The sequence below is a fragment of the Pyxicephalus adspersus genome, chromosome 5 (genome assembly GCF_032062135.1).
Source record: "Pyxicephalus adspersus chromosome 5, UCB_Pads_2.0, whole genome shotgun sequence".
NCBI lineage: Eukaryota > Metazoa > Chordata > Amphibia > Anura > Pyxicephalidae > Pyxicephalus > Pyxicephalus adspersus.
Genome location: NC_092862.1, coordinates 76,398,781 through 76,420,819, shown reverse-complemented (window position 1 = coordinate 76,420,819; position 22,039 = coordinate 76,398,781). Strand labels below are relative to the sequence as shown.

Below are 22,039 nucleotides of genomic sequence, written 5' to 3'. Positions count from 1 at the left end.
CCTCTTGTTGCTTTTCTTTGTAGTAAGCAGACAAAAGCTAGTTGCTAGAGTTTATGTCTATTCACACCATTTAATAATGTTAATAAATTAGAACACAAGCAAGCAGATGGATAATGAAGAATATTGATACTTTTATCCCATCTCTCCTTACTGACACAGCTGTGCAATGCAGAAGTCAGATTGACTTACTGTGTGAGTCTTTCCTTTTTACGACTCGGTACAACTAATTACTGGAGGCTGATATAAAGACAGATTTTGGTATTATTTACTTAAAAATCCATTTAAAAGGCCAAATGTATTGGCCCTTTGTCAGTAAAAGGTATTATGTTTATAGGTGGATCCTGGTTAGCAAAGTCAGCATCTAGCTGCTTATATGTATAGTGTACTCCATCAGCAAGATCTTCCATTATCATCTCCAACTCCTGTTCTTGTACACCTGAACGTTTTAAAGTTTTGTTAGCTTTTTCCTTTGCTTGCTACAGCTTCTCATTTTGCATTCCTGATAATATAAAGTAAAAAAAAAAAAAAAATCAACAGAAGTGCAAACCCCCACAAAGGTGTATTATATGTGTAGTTCCAGGTCCTCTCCAATATCTACCCACATTTTTTTTGTTAAATACATAACTGGACAGCTGTGGTTTTTAAAGTAAACATGTTTGTGTATTTTGTTTTCTATAATGTTTTAGATCATTGCACTTTGTGTTTTCACCACATTGGGACCTGTCCTAAAAATGGGAAGAAAGAGCAGGGCATATTTTACATTTTTATATAAGTAAGTACAGCTAAACAGAGATTACTTACAGGAAGCCCTTGTCCTCATAGTATAATCTACTAGTGCATTGACCTGCCAGCTCTAGATTCTTTCTCCATAAGTAAATTGAGAAGGGTCCACTCAATAAAGCTTTGATTTGATTTCAACAATGCTACTACCATCTTTGCTTATGTGATACCGTCACCAAAATAAAAAAGGTGAAAGTTAGTCACATAACCAATTTCCATTAATACAGTTTATCAATATATAGACAGTATTTTCTAACACAAATTTCTAATAGTCAAATAAAGTTAAGTATTTGCCTTTTTTCTTATATTCATTTTAAATCTTTAAAAGAGAAATTACCACTATACATACGGTGCAATGACTGAAAAAGGAATCCCTACTTATTGTTAAAGCTCAACTCTAGTCCTTAACCTCCATCCTAATCTTTTCCCTTACCTATGTTCACCAAGTTAGGAAATATGATTCGCTGGCTCCCAAGTCTTTTTTCTTTAAACCTTACCGAGGTGTAGGGTTCTACTTTTGATGTCCACTTCACAGCCTGGGTGATGTGGACACTTCCTTATGGTTATCTAGTAAGTTTGCTACCCAGCTTCCTCGAAAATAAGACAATGTCGTATAAAATTTTGTGTTCCAAAAAATGCACAAGGGCATTTTCAGGGTATGTCTTATTTTTCCATGAACAAAAATCAAAACTTATTTAAATATATTCATGTCGTCATCTTCTGGAACATCATTATAATTCTCCAAACCCTAAATTCCATCTTGAATTTCTTGTGACTTCATTTCCTTTAGAGAAAATATCCCCTTTTTTCTACTCAATGGATGAACAATAGATGAGGACACAAGCCACTTTAAAATATATATTCTGTTGAGTAAGAAAGGTTCAGAATCAGTAGTCATCAATTTACTAAGTATGCTGAGTCTCAAGTGTGGACATATGCAGGGTAATTGGTAATAAAAAATGTGTTGCCATAATGTGCATGTTTTATAGAATAACTGTCTTATTCTGAAAACCTGAACATGAACAAGATATTTCTTTTTTTTTTAGGGGAGAGTACGGCACCTGGATTTTAGAGTGGCTTTGCCCTGTTGACCTGAAAGTGAAAATTGGAATAGCTGTTGCAGACTGGTATGTACTGATACACTGGACAAGCCCCACTATGGTGTAAAAAGCTTATCATTTTCTGTTGTGGATAAATGTTACTTTATTCATGGAAGTCATTTTTAGAAGATTTGCTTTAGAGATCCAAAACAATCCATCAGTAAGCGCTGATGTCAATTTTGTTAAAGGCTATGTAGACTGAACAATGAACATTTCTTATTTTGTCTCTATTGGTCTGTTTAATATGCTACTAAAAGCCTTTTGTTCCATAAGGTATATCTATAAATGGTGAGTTTTCTTCTTTGTTGATAACTTGCTGTTCTCTCTGCTTGTGCTGTATTCTAATCACTTAGGTCTAGTCTTCCCTGGCTTCAAACCCCTACTTCAAAGATGAATTTTTTTTAGGTCCCTGAAACACACTCACATTGAAACAAATGATCAGCCCTCATGGTTGCTTCGCTTGGTTGTGCTTCAGTTTCAACACAGCATGCTTTACCTTGTGTCAAAGTCATGTCAAAGCTCTGTTTTCCTGTGTTGCCCTGTAGTGTTTTGAAATGGAAAAAAAGCAAAGCTGAAGCATGCCATGTTCTTCTCATTTTGCAGCAAGAAAGCTTCTCAAAGTCAGTCGAAACTAGGCCTTACATTTTTCTCATCTATTTCTGACAGAATTTCCCTTTCTCTCAATTGAATAGATGAGATGAGTGGGAGGTTTTTAGAGCGGCAAATCATAGCTACATGGTCCACTCTAGGACAGTTCGTTTAATACTCGCAGGATCAACTAAGTAAAAGAAAACAAATGCAGCCACCACATTTAGGGAGTGACAAGCTACAATACCAGGAGCAGGTACACAGGTACAGGTACACAGTTGATGTACATATGTCTGCAATATTATAAAAGTACCCTTTCCAGACATCATAATCGGGTCATGGATCTTTCTGCAGACAACATTGCAGTCCAGAAGTGCACCCTAACCCATGACTTTCCTTTGTCTTTGTTTGGACTGTGAAGTAACAGCAGCATTCCAATACATCATCCTCATTGTCTTTGTCATAGGTATAAAATTATATTTTTTTATTATAATATAAATTATATATTTTTAGAGCCACCAATTATACAAAAGTTTGCCAAAAGTGTAAACTTAAAGCTCTGCTCACAGTGCCCATAGTCAATTCCTCCAGAGATTGCTAAGGGTTCCCTAAGCTGTGGTAGACTGAACCCTCCTATCTGTGCCTACATAGTTTTGAGTCAATATCAGAAGCAAGTTTAGTGGCATGCCACCAATCTTTTCAGATGTCTGTGGCATCTTATAACTGACCAACAATGTAAGAAGGCACTTGTCCACAAACCACTGATTTTGTGAATAATGCCAACAGTGTTTTTGTGATTGTATTGTATTAGAATGTGTTCTTTAATTTCAGTGGTAAAATTATTCACCATGTGTCAATGATTCACACTCCCTATTCTTCTGTTAGTTACGGATATTTATAACATACGTTTAATTCTACATATCACTTTTCGCAGGGGTTCCTTGAGAACTGGACATAACTTCAATGGTTCTTGCGGGGTAAAAATCTGTCATTTAGCTTGTACCAATGACTGTTAGAGGTTTAAAGAAAATACATACTAATAAATTGCAGAAGCTTTTATTGCTGCCCTCCCTCGAAAAAATCTTCCTTCTAGGCTTTCATTTTGATTATCTAGCTTGAATATTAGTTAGTGACAAAGAATAAATATGCAGATCAGGGGAGTCAAAAGGTCTAACACATGTCCAGGCCCAGGTCACTCATAACGGGAAAAGTCTGGACAGGATTAGTTCTACTTTAGTGTACTTTTTTGTTACATCTTTAAATGTGATCTATTTATTAAATCAGCAGTTGATGTATTCTTTTGTGGTAGCATGGTGGGTCTCTGACACTAGTTAGCATATAATGACGACAGAGGTAGTCTCACAAGCGAATCCTGTTCATGTTCATGATAGAAAAGCTTGTCTCTTTATTACACCATGATACAGTTATCATTAAGTTGTGTATAATACTAGGAAGAGGATTGTCTGCTCCTACACTGTAACATTTTTATGTGGTAGGAAATAACAATGGTAAGTGAAATGCTTCATCCATAATGACCATTTTAAAAAATTCTGTTAACTAATATGACATTATATTTAAATTTCTGTATGTTACAGAAAACCATTGCTCTTTGGATTTACATAGTGAACAAGCCTATTTTGCAGAAACCTTTAGTTGTTTAATTAAATAAACTATGTGGTTTTGTGAATCCAGGTTCTAAATACTCTATAAAACTTTTTGCTCCACTCCACAAGATAATACGTACAGCTATTGTGAAGGACATAAAGCAGGTATAGAAAAAAATGCAGCCATGCTACCTTAATTTGGTGGAAAATTAACAAACGTAATTTTTATATTTAAAGTCTTTTTAATCAAGTAGTGTATTATGTTCTGTATTGACATAGTAACAATGAACCATTCTTTAAACAGATGGATCTCAATCAAAATGTTCTCAATCCCTTCCCTGAACATTAAGTACTAACCTTTTGGAAGTATTCATTTTAATTTGTGTTGACAGTCTGTCTAGACAGCCAATTTTATTTTGTCAAATATAAAGACCACCAGCTTTTACCTGCTAATTCAAAAAAGGGGAGTTCCTAGTTCAGTGTACCTATTTTGTTAGTTTTCAATGTGATACAAATGTAAATGTTAAGGTAGTATTCCAGCCAAAATGACTTTTCTAGCTTGATAGTGTTAGAACCTTTGTTTTTCAATGTGCCCATTGTGAAATATTCCTTCACTTCTCCTTCAGTCTTTGTTTTAAAAGTTGTCACCAAAAAAGGCGTTTCACTGTCCTTCTATTTCATTGACAACTGTAACATGTTGGATTTTCCTTTTTTTTTCTTTCTCAGTGGCAGCATTTTCCAGGACAGAAAGTTAGGCATTGTCTCCCAAGGGGGAACACAGACAACTGTAAAACCTGACAGTGATTCTACTCTTTTTGTTTTCTGTCCAAACCAAGAAAAAGGATTATGTCTAGGCAGACATATCAGACATATATTGTTGCAGCTACTAATTCATTAGCACATCATTATTAGTATTTTTAAATGCATGCAGTGTAAGTAACTAAATCTAATTTGGTATCAGTTTCTTGCAGTCTCTGTAGAGCAGGGCTGGATTGTGAGAGGAATATGCAGGAGCCAATTAGTTTATGTGCTGTCAAGTAGCAGGCTGATAGAAGAAAGAAAGTGAAAAAAGAAATGAGCTCATAACTGTGCTGCTTCTCCATTCACTGCCCAATCACAGACTAGGGTAGGGCCAGGATGACCTGGGTTTAGAAAAACTCATCCGGCCCACAACAATGAGAACCTTTAGTGGCAGAAAAAAATAATACGGGGGAAAAATCTCTGAATTAAAAATGAACATCTTTTATTGAGCTATTTATTTTTAACTTAGAGTTCTCTTTAAAGGTTTATTGTATTCTTTTGATAAGATGGGGTATTAACTTACTAGAGTCATTGAACCATGAATTTTCATTTGAAAAGTGAGATGTTTCTTCTCTTTTAGTTAATAAAACTCTCTAGGAATTTACTCGTCTTGTTGGAAAAAACAATCAAGTTAAGGTGAAATTAAAAACATCCAAATTTTCATTATATATGATAAAATAAAAAGCAATATGTCTGTTATCTCTTTGATAGTTTGATGGAACAGAGACTAACATGCTAATAACAACAGCATCAAATAATAGTTGATAGTTCTAGCCTTTCCCTACTGTAAAGGTCAAATGTTGTCAGGGAACAGTAAAAACCAAAAACCAGAGGCTCTAACTCTTCCCTGCTTTATCCAAAAGTTAAACAAGGTATGGCTGGGTATTTATATTCGCTTTATATTGTTAATGAGATAAAGGTTCTAGGCCCGATTTCTGAAACTATAATAACCATTTGTTCCTGATCCAAGGTCTACCTATCTCTCCCAAGCCCTAAACACTACTTTCTCTCCATTTGCAGAAGTATATATATTGATTTATTGATATATATACTGGAAACCAGAAGAACTGGTTACAATACAACTGCAGATAAATTATGGGTTTGTTTGCCTTCCTCTGAATCAATCAATCATGTTTATATAGTTTTATCTGGAATATGCTAGTTTGTAGTATGGTTATTTCCCTAGTGGTTGAACTGGGTGAAATTATGTATGTTTTATATCCAACAATGTAACTTTGTATGTAACCATGACGTTTTCCTGAATATTAAAATGATGTTCACAAAGCTTTTTTTAGTGCCACTTGTTAAATCTTTGTTACAAGTGAGTTACTTGCCACTGGCTAGTATCATGGAGAAATATTTCACAGGTATTCATATATAAGTTAGAGGTGTACCTCTAGGTGTACATCTAGACCAGTTTCTGAGCCAAACCTTACCAGACTTATCAATACTTTTGAGAAGGCTATCTTCATAAGATGTAAAGATTATTGTTATAGACCATTATATTTCAGTTCACATACAAATGTCTGCCATTTGTGTGCTTACATTTTACTGTAGCTTTTGCCTTCTTCTATTTTGGAATATGTTACAGTATAGCTATACCTATAGAAAGGCTAGAAAGATATCAACTGGCGAGTTTTATAATCAGTAAAAAAATGTCGATAAATTATATATTATAAAACACATCTCTAACCGTATTGTTAAATTTTAAAAATCTATTGAGAAATTTTTATATTTTACATCCCATTTAAATACCACTTAAAACAAAAGCAGATTTTTACACACATTTTGATGCCACTGCATTTTCTGCTCTTAGTTCAATTGATTTGAACTAATGGACAGGAAACGCACCTTTCCTTTAACCCTTGTGCTAAGTAATGTTCCTTTCTTCACTTACTAGTAGAAACAAAAATACATAATTTAAACTAGTTAACACAATCATTCCAGCAACAAGCCATCAAATATTCTGGTAGGGGGTCCTTCCTGAAATATTTTTTTCAGCTTTGTAACTTTTATTTAAAATGACTGTAAAAAGAAAAAGAACCAGCAGTTGCTTTTGGAGCCATAGAGCGCTCAACAATAACACAGTGACATTGATACATCTCTTAATTCCTAGTTAAACATCCTGGTGCCAGAGCTGAATGGAACAGCATGCTCTGCAATCACTGTGTAGAGAGGTGTACAATACCCCAGCCCTCCTCCAATGTCATAGCAAATGAAGAGGGGTGAGCAGCCAATGCAAGAACTTGTTCCGCCGCTCAAAAGATCTTATTCACCTAAATGAAAACCTGTTTGAATCATTGCAGGGGATGTTCAGGACAGCCTCTAATTATGCAATTGAACAGGTTATTGAGATAATATGTGAACTAAAATATATGACTGAGCAGAACCATTTCTGCTACCCTCCTTCTTGCCACATCATTATTAGGAAATCAGCTTTTACAAGCAATGGCATGCTGATGAAAATTATAGGGGGGATACATTTTATATAGATTCAGAACTTTCAGAAATAATTGTTCACAGGAAAAAAAAACTAGTGTATGAATAATAAAAAATAATGTAATATTTTTTACGACAATGCCTTGAGTTTCAATGAAAGCGACCACAGGTCCTATCAATCAAATTCCAGATGCCAAATAATAAAAAAAAAAGGTTTATTATTTGTTTTTGGTTTTTTTTTGCAAATTAATTTTATCATTCCTGCAGTATTTTATGTTAGAGGCTTATTGTTGTGTACTAGGACCCCCTATGTGTACATTCCTTCTCATGTATGGACGTCTGTGAATTAACTGTACATCAAGGCAGTAATCGTACAGCTTCATTGTACACTATGGTAATATAATATAAAAGGGTTGTGTGTCATTATCAGAACATTAATACGGTTCTGGATGCAGAATAGGACATTGTTACCCACACTGTGTTTCTTTTTTGTTAACCCTATATCCAAGGCAAACCATAGGAACATTTAAACATTGTATGATTTTATACATACATAGCACTTTTCTTAAACTGTCTTAATCAACTACCCTATTAATATTATTGTTATTATTATTATTAATAAACAGTATTTATATAGCACCAACATAATACAAAAGGCTGTACATTAAATAGGGGTTGCAAATGACAGACAGATAAAGACAGTGACATAGGAGAAGAGAGGAACCTGCTCAGAACATCCTATTTGGTGGTCTCTGTGGACAGGTAGGGGCGGATTTTGGTTGCAAGTGAATGTTGCGCAAGTGAAAGTGACATAACCTGGAAATGTTTTGAATATGAGAATTAAAGGTAGTGCAGAATCAAGGGTGATGCCAAGATACCTTGCTTCAGGGAAGGGATGAAAAACAGTGTTTTTTACAGTTAGGAATTTGTCGGGGATATTTGAAATGCGGAGGGCGGGGTGATGAGATGACAGCATGAAACCTTGTCCAAGACTAAGTTAGACAAATCAGGGGTGGACAGATAGATTTGTCATTAGCATACAGATGGTACTGTAAGCCAAAGGAGGCTATGAGACTACCGAGAGAGGAGGTGTACAGAGAAAAGGGAACCGGTCCAAGGACTGACCCTTGGGGAATACCAACAGGGAGAAGAGTAGGGGAGGAGGAAATATTATTGAAAAAAACATGAAAGGAGCTGTGGGACAGGTAGGAAATAAACCGGGGGGAAGCAGTGTCACAGATACCAATGGAGTTCATGATTTATATTTTAGGGGGGTGATTAACAGTGTCAAAAGCAGAGGAAAAATCTAAAAGAAGGAGGAAGGAAAAGTTGCTTTGTGACTTAGTTCTGATGAGATCTTTGGCCGTTTTTTAGTAAGGGTTGTTTTGGTTGAAAAGCCAGACTGGAGTGGGTCAAGTAGAGAGTTGGTGTTTAGGTAGTCGGAGAGTCTTTTATAGAGCAGATGCTTAAGAAGTTTGGAAACATATGGGAAAAGGGAGATAGGATGGTAGCTAGAAAGTAGGGAATGGACTTTGTCAGTTTCTTTACAATAGAAAGAATAATGGCATATTTGAAGGCGGAGGGGTAGATACAAGTATAAAAGGGAGAAGTTGAATAGTTTGGATAGTGTAGGGGCCAGGGTGGAGGAGTGGTAGTAGATCAGAGGGAATTGGGTGAAGGGAAGGGACAGGTAGTAGATGGAGATGATGAGAGAAGAGAGGAGACTCAGTAACAGGGCTGAGGGACTGACTGATTTACATGTAGAAATGGTGGATATGGTTGGAGTAGCACAGTGAACAGAGAAATCATGTCTGATTTTGACAATTTTCTCTCCTAAGTAGATGTTTATGTCTTGGGCGGAGAAGGTATTTTTAGGGGTGTAGGGTTTTGGAGGGAGTAAATTGTTGAAAAGAGGTTGCGTGGCTTGGAAGCTTAAGAGGATATGACGGCAGAGAAATAATTTTGCTTGGTGACAATGATTGTAGGTTTAAGGTGTTGTAGTGTAGCTTTGTAGTCCATGAAGTTTGCTCTGAGGCCACATTTCATCCATTTGGGCTCAGCTGCACAAGCAGTCTTTTGTAGATGTTTGGTGTGATTGTTGTGCCAGGGTTGGGTGTTGGCAGGACGGGGTAGCAGAAGGTGGCAGGGGCAAGAAATGAGTGTGGTTGAACTGCGTGGCAACTTTATCGGATGTTATTTTAGAAAGAGTGGGGATTAGGGATGTGATCAAGGTTACGGATATCGCTCTGCCACTGACCAAATCTGGGATTTGGCAAAGCAGGGGGAAGAATTAGATAGGTTAAAGGTGAGGAGGTTGTGGTCAGAAATAGTAAGTTGTAAAGGTGGGTGAGGTTGCAGAGTTTGGAAAATACCAGGTCTAATATGTGCCCAACGATGTGTGATAAGATGTGTGGTATTCCACTGATGCTGGTCAACATTTTAATATTCTTGTACAGACTTCTGTATGGTACATGCCTACATAACCTGTATGCAGATTCCTTATCATTAGTGATCTGCAACCCACGTAGGTTATTGGAGCTTAAATGATGTGGAGGGTAAATTATTTATGTGGAGGGACAATTATTCTTACCATCATACAGTACATACACTGTGACCAGACAGTCATACCAATATATTAAGACAGTGTTTTTCAACCGCTGTTCCGCGGCACACTAGTGTGCCTTGAGAGATCTTCGGGTGTACCGTGGGAAATTATCCAATTTCAGTTAATTGGTCCCAAAATGATTTATTTACTGCAAAAAATTTGTCTTCATTTGTCTATACCAGCGATGTATAGTGATAGGCAGAACCAAAAAAAACTCTTCCACTAGATGGCAGCAGGTAGCTAATTTACGTGTCTGACTTTTTGGTGGTGTTCCGTGGGATTTTTCTAATTGTAAAATATGTGCCGCGACTAAGAAAGGTTGGGAAACACTGTATTAAGAGATTTTTAATGGCAAAATTTTGTTCCGTGGTGTGTTATGCACACGTGCATAACAGTGTTTAATATAAGGATCCCCTACTTAAGAATAATAAAAATAAATCAAATAGCTAGAGGGCTCTTTTTTCTGTTGCTATTGTGGATAATTAATAATTTGACAAGACAAAAAAACATTCTCCACTGACTGGTTTAGATATACTTGCAGACTCAGTCTTTAATGTGCACATACTCCAGTCCAGTTGTACCTGCACCTGTAGCTTTATCTTGTAACACAGTGGTCTCTTTGTTTCTGTAAACTGACCTAGTTTGATCAAGAAACTAATACTGATAAATATCCTTTATAATAGTAAGGAAGTAAATGGTATGGGATTTTCCTTTATTGATGCTTATTGTTGTGCCTGTTTTTTCAAAGTGTGACTGTTAACCAAGTGATATCAGAGCAATTATGCAGACATTGTGTTGCCAAATTACAGTACAATTTTTCCTTGTTTGTTGGGCACTGTGTAAATATATCACAGTGCTTGGCAGTTAACTGTTTTAATTTTGCTTCATTAATTCCTTTATTCACTTTAATCCAAACTGAACTCTTTGTGGCCTTTGTAAAACACTGTATAAACCGGGACTTGATCTTTAGGACTGAGTATTTGTTCTTTGGTTGGATGACAGCACTGGTCTATAAAAGCCAGCACCTGTTTTTATTATGTTAATGATGCACAGATTGGAAATTTATATCTAGGCTTGCTTTAGATAATATGTGATGCATTCGTATTGTCCCAACAAAACTGAAATATTCTGGAATATGAAGCTTGTCCCAAATATCACAGAACCCCCACAATCTATATTATGTTTATTAGTGTGCTGGTATTGTCAATCACCAGGAAACGAAACTAGAGAAGAGTAGCTTAAAAGGATGAAAGGAAACAGCATAGAATGCCTGTGTAGCAGTCCACAGTGCCATGAATGTGTCTGGTGTAAAGCTCAGGGATCAAAGTAGCAAATAGTGGAAATGCAAGTCTCTGAAAGCTATTAGATTGAAAGTAACAAAGAGATGATGCTTGGCCCTTGTGTTAGAAGATATGAATATCTAAATTAAACATTAATATTAGGTCTATTTGGTAGGGTAGTATGCCAACGAAAATGAACTCTGTAGTCCGTTTTATCTGATTAATTTTCATGTGGCACAGTCCCAGTTATTATAAAGGATTTGTAATAGATATGTTGATGAAGGAGAGCACTCAGGTGCTGTTTTCTGTTGGAAAAAAAATCTTTTTGTCAAAGTAGGCCTTTCAATTATAATATTTAACATTTTTTGATTGATTTGAGTGTTGCTTTCACAAATAATATAAAACATCCTTATTTAATTTTTTATAAAAATTTGCGCTGAATATTAAAATTATTGCTTCAAACTAGACTCCTAAATATTTAGCTTAGATTGTTTTCATGTGAGCTATTGTTAACTGTTGTAGGTATATAGCCAAACTCTTAATTAAGCAAATATAATTGTTAGGGCTGTGCCCCCAACAGGTGATGCAGGATTACTAGGGGTACAGAGCCTAAGTGTTACCCGATCTTCACCAAAGCACCCCAAAAGAGGTGACTACCGGACTACTTTGCTGCATAGTCAAAGTCCAAGCACAGGTTCAGGCAGAGCAGGTGACAGGCAATGTTGTCCAAGACCAGGCACAGGTCAGGGCAGGTAGCAGGCGTAGTCGAGATCTGGCCATGGTCAATATTCAAAAAGGATAAGTGTAGCAGAGTACAGTTAAGCAAGTCACAGGTAGCAGGGCTTAGGATCCAGCAACCAGAGCCTGGAACAGGCAAGGTATAAATAAGACTAGCAACCATAGCAAGACAAAATTGGAACCAGCAGCTAGTCTGGTCATTGGCTACTGCACATACTCTGAATAACTACAGCTGTGCACAACAGTAAGTGCAGGGTATGCTAAAAAAGACACTTCTCTGCACAGCTAAAGGGAGGTTGAGGATGCTGCAAGCCTCTGGACAAATGATCTGCTGGCAGAGTGGTAACAATAATAAACAGGTTCTACCAATCAGTTAAAAAAACATAGATTGATGTAAACTCTGTCAAATAAAATTTAAAGGTAAAACCTTTTCCGTTAAAAGTAATATTTGGTCACTGGGTCCCACTGAGGAAATTTTCCCTTTTTCTCTATAGAGGAGATATACCAGAAAATACAAATAAATCTTTTGAAACTGAGAGAAATTAAGATATCAAAGTTATTTTTAGGTATCGGCACCACCATTGCAGGAGAGATTGCCAGTAAATATAGCCAGTGCTGTGGGTAAAGTGCAGGGCTAACTACACATAACTACATGCCTAAAATATTTAGACAAAGGGTTTTTGAACTTCTCCATAGTATATCTAAGGTCAACGACTGGTAATGAAAATGTAATTGTTTATTGACTAAATTTGCAAGTCCTTGAATTTGAAAAAAATCTATTATTTGATTTTCTCTTTTCTGACTGCTTAACCAATAGCTTGTGTGACATTATGTTATTACATCTTATTTAGTAATGTCAAGTAAGCCAAGTATATCATGTATTATTAAACTAAAGTCAAACTGAGATTCAAATTATTAAAACACACTTTGGTCAAATTAATAATCAAGTTGTATATCAGTAAATGTCTTTATAAATATCTCTAGTAAAATTATCTGAAATCTGCCTCTGTGTTTGCTTTGGATAACCTCCCTCCCACCAAAAATCAAGCTGACATTGGGGTATACTTGGACATTTAACTTTATCAGTCTATAGCATTTCAGACTATGCAGTTTTAGTGACTTTGAATGCCCTTACAGGGCACAGTTTGGTAGTTTTCAGTAATAGTTTTCTTACATCTTCAGAGGCCTGTGGAGTGACCGTGGTGCGTTGAAGAGAGGAAGAAATGCTTCCAGTGCTATGGCTCAGAATACATAAGAAAACCAGTGCTCAGTTTACATGCAGTGTTAAAGCGTAACTAAGGACAAAAAACATATATGATGCATTCTGTCTTTGGCATTAAAACAGCAGTAGGTAAAATTTTTATTCCAAAAAAAGACATTAAAAAAAAAAAAACCTTTGCTGTGCCTGCTTAAAAATTAGCTGGACGTAGGCCTTAATTTATTGTTTACTTATTTGAAGTTATTCTAAAGACAGGAAGTGTGTTGCTAGCATGATTACAAGTTGAAAATAAAGGGAAAAAAAACTATTGGGAATATCCAGCTGGTGATAGACCATCATTTAATCATTGGAAAACTTTGCAAACGCAACTAATTTTTGTAATTTGTGCCCACATGTGCCAGCAACACTGTTTTCAATGTAGCCATATTAGAATACTCTCAATCAGAGCTCTAATTTTCTCACCCTTCTTCCAGAGAATCATGCCCCATGGTTTATTAATCAAGGGAAAGGGATTGTTACCAAAGAACAATATACATTATATAATTTACTTCACTCACGGTGCTTATATAGATCATAGATATAGATAAATCAAGAGGCTGGCTACAACTTTCCATGTTATGCCCAAGGACACAAACGGGAAGATGTTATCCTTAGCCATCTTCTGAATGAGATAGGCCAGGTAGGATCCCTCTTTTTACAAAACTTATTAGAAAAAAATGGTTTGTCTACCCCCTTACGTAGTGGTAGATAAAATGTTTAGGCTCAAATAAAGAGTGAGCATAAAGCAAGGTGTTTTTTGCATAGTACATCAAATAAAAGCTTTATTATCACCCATGATAAGATTCTTTTATCTTATGTATTTTATCAAGAAACCCCATTGCTTTATGCTCACATGAGCCCAAACATTTTATTTAGGGTAAAGGAGATTAAAAATATTAAGGTTTTCTTACCATTTGTCCCCAAACTGGAGGTAACCAGTTGTAGTATTAGGGATCAGTGACCCCTCTTTCTTAGTCTTCCTTTATATGACAAAGGCAATTCTGGCTTGTCTGTGGTCCTCAAGGACTGGGGTTGAACAGCTCTGTTGTAAAGACTATGTTTGTTTCCCTGGGCTTGAGAGGTTCAGGGATTTAAAGATAGGGGGTTACTGATACATGATCATATTCAGTACATTGACAAAATCAGTAAACTGACCAAACTCATACATTTATTGCTTTGACACTTTAAATATGTTTATATTTTATCTGAGAATATTTTTCTTATATATATTCATACCTTTATAACTATACATTCAGCATATATAGCTACTAGGTACTGTATATATAGAGAGCCATGCAAAAAATTAACTCCTTGTACAGACAAACATTATATTCCCATTCAAACAGTGTCTACAGAGAAAGGTGATATACTTGAATAAATGGCTCAAAAACTGACTAGGTGTATTCTTTCCTATAATTTAAATTAGAAATAAGGAAGTGCACCTCTGTATTTACCAATATTTAAAAATTCATGAAATTAGAATAAGGTGATCCAAATTATCTGGCAATAATTAGGAGCTCAGTAGGGAGTACATAGTTGAAACCTGTCTAATTTACACTTCAGATATCTAGGTTTGGGGGTTGTTTTGCTGTTTACTCGTGTTGTGTCATGATGACAAGATCAAAGTTGTTTTTTAAGAACAAGAATACGTCTAGATACCTAAGAGTCTGGAAATGGAATAAAAAATACTCCAAAAATATTTCTATTTATTCATTGTATTTTTAGGAAATGCAAATAGCATAGATTTCAAATAACTGTTATTTTGTCAGAACTGGCTAGACCATCAAATTCAGCGCTAGAGCTAAGTGTTTAAAGCTAAAAGAAACCTTCAAAAAAACCAAAATCACACTTAGGTATCCTCAGGACACTCTTGCAATATTTGGAGTCAAAATGCATGCATTTAATTTGTTTTGGCAGTATACCCGGGAAAAAAACATTTGCTGTCCTAGAAGAATATTTAGAGCAAGACACAGAAGCAAAGACCAGGTCTTTAAGCCATTGTACCAACTGTGATGGGTATCATTTGGAGATGATTTGCTGCTTCAGGGTCTGGAAACTTGCATTTGTTGAGTGAACTTTAATTATTTATTGTACCTAAGTTTACTTGAAAAGATGTCAGGCCATTTTTTTGAAAGTTGAAGTTGCACCATGAATTATTCGTTCCATGTGATAATGATTCAAAGCACACTAGCAAATTCACCAAAAACGGTTTAAAATAAAAAGTAAAGTTATTACCAGGTCCATTTAAAAAGCCCTTTATTTCATCCCAAAAAAAATTTTTTTCATGGAGTGGTTGTCAGAGACTGCTGGGTGGTCATTCAAAACACCTTCAATAAATATTTGTTTTACATTTTTGCTGTATGAATTATTCTTGTGTGAATATATCACCTTTATCTGTAGGCAAACATTGAATGTCTTTTCAGATCTGCTAAAACAATTACTTTAATAGGACATACTTACTTTTTCACATGGCTGTGCACATGCTATATTATCAGGATTTGTTTTTCTTTTTTCCTCTTGTCAGTACTGACAACTTTAATAATCTCACAATGTCACACATCAAATATGCACTTCTAATCAATGCTATTCTTTTCCATGGGTGTTCACATTTAATGTGACAAGTTTCAAGAATAGTTAGTGTGTATGTCTTGATGGTCATCTAAGATTTTGTAAAATTTTGTTACAAGTTAAATAAGCACAGCATTTGGAGAATTTTTTTTTTTTTTGCAAATTAAATTTATGTGCCAGACAAACAAATTTTACTTTGATTGGAAAACACAATATTAAAGCTGAACTGAATGTTCACAGGTCATCATAACAGTAGAGCTGACTTCCAATTTAAACATGCTGCTAGGACCTTCAGCCAGGAGTCTTTCAGTAAGCTACTTGGTATATGTCTGTTTAGCAGATTGTTGGACAGCCAGCGGTCTCATTATTATCTTTGCTTTATATACAAGATCTGGAGTTTAGGTTGCTTAAATGCTTTACAAATCTGTTCAAGGCTTGTCAAAAGCTTTGCAATTGCTATGTAAACGTTTTCTTCAGCTTAATTTCACATGGAGCTTCTATCAGGCATTTGCCAGCTCCCCTTAACGTTAGTTGGCCCTGATGGCAAGCACTTCTCAACCCTTACTATCCCTAGGGGTAAGTGCTTACCTCTCAAATGAATGGAAATGGTGTATTGGGAGTTATAAGTGTATAACTTTTAGGTCAATAATGTGAGATCACTTGAGTTTTGCTGAGAAGAAACAAGCTTGTTACAGTGAACAGATAACATCCATCCGCATTTTATTTATTATTGCACATTGTATTGCAGAATTTAGCATCCATTATGCTAAGCATCAAGATCGGTCATCTTCCTGAACCTGATATTAAACAAATACAGCTGTTCATCTCATGCAGTTTTATAATGACATGCTTTCTACCAAATATACTATTTGCCCTGATCAGCTATTGTACATGTAGTTTTGTCAGTGTTAGCATGTGATCTAGCCATGTGCAAAATATTCACTGGAATAATCTGAAAAAATGAAGATTAAAAACGTATATTTTATTTACAATATATAATCATTTACATGTTTTACCTGTGAATATATCACTTGTAAGGTATTTCATATTTCACTTTACACTGTTACAAAAGATACTGTGGCTTTAGCTATCCTGTATCCTTGTAAAAATCTCATTTCCTGGCTGTCAGTCATCCAAACTTTCTGAATCATTAATCCTAAATTAATGTGACCAAAAATGTGTCAGTATTAACATTCAGAAAAGTCACAACTTCAGGTCTTCATATCAGAAAGTATTGAAATCCAAAGAACTAGCATGACATTCAGTCATCTAGCATTTTTAGCATTTCATTCCCACTTCCGTCTTGTCTTTTGTGTGTGTGTCATTTAGCAAATGTCAAAAGTGTTGGTGTAACAATGGTTGATTTGTTTTATTCCACTTATCTGATTCCACGTCCAATTGTGCTGATTGGTTGGTGAAATATTTAGGTACATACACTGGAAAATATTCATTTGCATATTTTGCATTTCTCTATTCCTGCCTACTAATTAGCAGATGAATTTTGATGTGCTAATTGATATCCAGGCATGAAACAGCTGTGCGCTCCAGCTGTCTATGTTTCGTCAAGACCTATCCATGAGAGGATCATGGGGGATGGAAAAGCAGAGACTTCTTTGACAAATTGATTTAACTAGAGTGCAGGCCCTTGGGGGAAGCACACAGTACACTGTCACTATGGTTGGCTGCTGCCACTGCTGACTCCCCTAACAGTGTAGCAATGTAAACCCAGTGATCTCTTTAATGCATCCACTAGAGTATATCTAATTACTTCTTAGGCAGTTTTACTTTATTCACCTCTGCTTGTCCTAGGAATGTTTTTCTTCAGGAACTTTCTACAAAACGCAGACAGGGGTGGTTGTGTGTATATTACTTTATACACTGTACATAAAGTTGAATGTGAGAGTGTCACTCCAGTATATTTACCATCCTGGCTGACTTTGGTATACTAATGGAGTACAGCCAGGATTGTAACCTATTGCACCGTCTCTACAAGCAATAAGAGCAGAGATATGCATTTATTATGTTGCATGGTTTAGGTTTATTTTAGTAATGCCCTACTAATTAGTCATCAGACATTATTCAGTGCATGGATTATGATCCTATGAATACATATTTAAAAATGATGGCTGAGTAAAGAGCAAATATATAATTAATTAGTGTCATAAGTGTGCAGTAGCAGAAAGCTGCTTGTTCTGAGGCCTAGTGCTGAATAGATGAGTACGGTAGCAGCAGGAAGCCAAACCAACATTATCATTTATAGTATTCATATAGGAGAAAATGTTTATTAACAGATAAAACTGAGAAAATTATAACATAGACAACAATCACAAAGCAGAGGCGAAATCTATGAAAAACACATATGTTTAAAAAGGCACTTTATAAAACAAAACATGATACAATGTATGGAATGAGACATGTCATTTGGGAATTTGAGGTAGGCCACTAAATGCACAATTTACTACATATACTATATAGTATGTGAAATGTTTTATGAAAAAGTAGGTAATCCTATGCAGACTAAACAGTCTTCTGGTTTATGCACACCTGCCACTGCTAAGCAAAACAGGCAGGGCTTCCATCAGAAAGGGACAGGGGGTAATTCTGTGCCAGAAGCTTTACTTCTGCAATGCCGGAACTTTTGGACATTGGTTAGGGAAACCAAAGAAATTTACCTAATCTGGGGCCCAGAAAGTTCTAATTTAGTAGTCTTGCAAGCATGTAACAGTCCTATTTTCTGCTCCAGTTTTTCAATTTTATTATGTTTTATTCTTCATCACCAAGCATCACCATTCATTAGCCTCATCATACTACAAAATCATCCATGAGGGGGCAAGTGACAAAAAAGTTGTAAAGCAGATCCAGGAAAATTAAGTCAACATCCTGGCTCTGCAACATAGCAGTGGAGGAGGAATTACAAGACTGGACGAACTTTAGAATTATCAGGGCAGCATAATAATTTACATCTGCATAAGAAGTTTGATATCTAGATAGCTCCACCACTTGATACAAGTTAGGTTGAAAAAAAAGGCATGGGTCCATCAAGTTCAACCACTAGGGAAATAAACGTATCCCAGATATAGAACCCTATGGACATAGTTGGTCCAGAGGAAGGCAAAAAACCCTGGTACAATTTGCTTCAACAGGGGAAAAAAAAATCTTTCCTGATTCCATGAGGAAATAGGATGTTCCCTGGATCAACTGTCTCTTTTATCTCTACTTTAAATCCTTAATACCCAATTATATTCTGCTTCTAGAAAGGCATACAGCTTTTTCTTAAGTCAGTATATATATATATCAGTATATATATATATCCGCTCCCTCAGGAAGTAGTTTCAGCAACTAGTATATATACTAATATAGTAGTTGCTGAAACTACTTCCTGAGGGAGCCGATTCCACATTTTCACAGACCTTACAGTGAAGAATCCCTTCCTTATGTGGAGCTTAAACTTCCTTTTTGACTTTTTATAATCAGTCGAAATGCCGATGGATCACTATATTTTTTACTAGACCAATCTCTCAAGTATTAAAGAGGTGAATCAATCAGCAGGTCTCAAAGACATGTCAGCGACTTCAGCAGAAGTCAGTACAATCAACAGGAGTGTTCTGACTTTCACCTAACAAGGTTCTTTTAATTCAACACTCAAAATCGATCACTTTTAAATGATTCAGAAGTATAAAATTAATTTATGGTCAGTTCTATCAAATAATAGAAATGACTGCTCGATCAAGCAGGAAAATCAGCCTGAATGAAGTAAAAAAAATAAAATACCAAACACTAAATCACCTGACAATGGTAGATTTCTTTTTTGTCAGTGCAGCATTGTCTACCATTTCATACCGCTTTTCTCCACTATTGTAGACATGCTACTTTTATAACTCAGATTACTAAATCTAACATTTTGATGGTAGTCTATAATTACTTACCCGCTGAAACCATATAATCTCAAAAGACATACTTAAACTATTGCCTGTCTAGCAAATAAAAGGATTACTTCTTGGAAATGTGAGTGCATTATCATATAGGCTTATCTCTTAATATAGCTGGAACAATACCGATACATTTACAATTGAACAATGTTTGCTATTGATTCAATTCATGCAGATACTCGAAGCAGAACAGAATAGACATTCACAAAAAAAGTAATTTGTTTGGCTGCATTTATGCATGCAATGATCTGAAGTTATTCATTGTCTGAATAAGGCAGTTTTTGACATAAAAATATTTTACTCTCTCTCTTTCCTGCATGTAGCTTCTCTGGTATAAAAAAAACCCAATGGGTTTAAATGCCCTTGGCCATGCTCTGAGTTTTGTTACACATACAGCCTGCAGTCAGGGGAAATCCCCTGGAGCCCAATCCCATTTGTAAACCAGAATCATGCAACATCCCTCCCACAAAAAGCTATTTTAAAAACACCTATCATATTCAATTCCCTTCCTTGCCCTGTCTTTATTTCATGGCAAACATGCAATAATGAAAACATAACTATAGTTTCCATATTCTGGTAACAGTCAAATGTTTGTAAGATCATGTTTGTAAGATGTGTTGTCTATAGCCCAGACAACCTTGGCATTGTTGTTCAGAAGAAAAGATGACTTCACCCCCTTTAGGAAACAAGTGCCAAGCAGTTCTAATTCAATGCTATGGAGGCAGCAGGCCCCTGGACATAGCATGTATCATCTGAAATAACATGCAGCAATCCTGCCAACTCCTATCCCGTCACTGAATAAAAAAGGTCCAATATTAGCCAGTTTTAATCGTCAAAAACCCTTGCAAGTACAACTAGTCTGAACATGCACTTTGACTTCCCACTGCTTTCCTATATGACAGTGAAATAAAGCTTTGAAGTACAGCTGCACAGTTTGTATACTATGTAATCGGTAGGTTCCCAGGCAGCTTATCAAACATGGGCACACTCGGGACCAAACTTAATGACCATAATTGGTACCCTTTATACAAGGAAATGACTCATGGACAACAGCTTTGCTGAATACATCACATGAACAAAATGACAAATGCAGCTGCAACATAAACACTCACCTTTCAGGAAATGCAAGTTTGCCCCTATGCAGTAAATGACTGTCCTACAAACAACTTGGAGAGGTAATAATTGGGGAGTGACAAACATTGCAAAACACACTTATCTTTTACAGTTGACATCTTACTATAGCTACTGCTATTAGCTGGAGATCTTGCACCCATTATTAGGAATCTTTAGCATGCCAACCAGAACCATTAGGATTTAGGAACCTTAGGTTTACCTTGAACCCTCTTAAGAAAAATGCCATCACTTCACCAGTACATGGAATGCAAATGCGCTTTACATTAACAAAGAGATAAACAGTAATTTTCTCTAATTTGCACATAAAAATATATATAGCATAAATATATATTTTCTTGCAAATAAAAAAAGTAAAAAAACAAGTTATGAAGTTTCAGATTGTTTAATATACTGGAAATCTTTTCATGGCATAATCTTTTCAACAGGCTCATAAGCATTATTTCACTGGTAAATAAATTTGAAATTCCAACTATTTTTATGAATACTGTCGCCACTTTCTTTTAGCAGATACCATTGTGGTTTTTACAGTATACAGTACAATATGATATCCAATATCTGGTAATTTGCTAAAATATTTAACAAGTTCAGAAATCTATAAGAAAAAGGAGGTCTAGAAGCTTTATACTGAATACTCATCTGTTTTATTTGATACAAAGAATAGACAGCAATTCACTGTAATAGGAAATTACTGGTTTCATGTCAAAACCCTAGAAGAGTTAATCTCAATTACTGGATTTGTCAAACATGACAAGCTTCAATGACTATGTGGCACAAATGGTACACAGTTTGACTATTAAAGCAATTGGAGCATTGATGTTTATCTAAACTGCTAGAGAATTACAGTAATAGGGCTGAGGATTGCAAAAAACTGTAAAGCATGAAATGATATTTTCAGCACAAAAAGGAAAAATCTATTCACATTTCTGATTCACCACCAGTGAAAAGATTACACACTCTGGTGTTACTATTTATACTGATAAAAGCAAACTGCTTATTACATAGATGTTAATTGTATTGGCCCTGAAAATTAAGGCATTTTTAAGCCATCACATTTACCAGTGAATTTGAGCGAAATAGTAGAATCCATAGACAAAATTGTGCCTGTTCAAAGTAACAGACTGTAAAATCAAGGAATATGATGCCCCCCTCCCCCTGATTTTGATTCAGAATCTACTTTAGTATAAAGACTGTGTACCATAAAAACTAATACTGTAC

General features: G+C 35.7%; 1 protein-coding gene across 10 annotated transcripts in view; it reads left to right on the top strand.

The window, feature by feature from the left end:
* LOC140331146 (poly(rC)-binding protein 3-like) overlaps positions 1-22,039 on the top strand; it is a 430,678-nt gene that overhangs the window by 343,969 nt on the left and 64,670 nt on the right. For all 10 annotated transcript variants that reach the window (XM_072411907.1, XM_072411900.1, XM_072411901.1 and 7 more), the window contains one exon: positions 1,827-1,907. The gene's annotated coding sequence lies outside the window, so the exon portion shown is untranslated. The remainder of the gene's footprint in view (positions 1-1,826; positions 1,908-22,039) is intronic.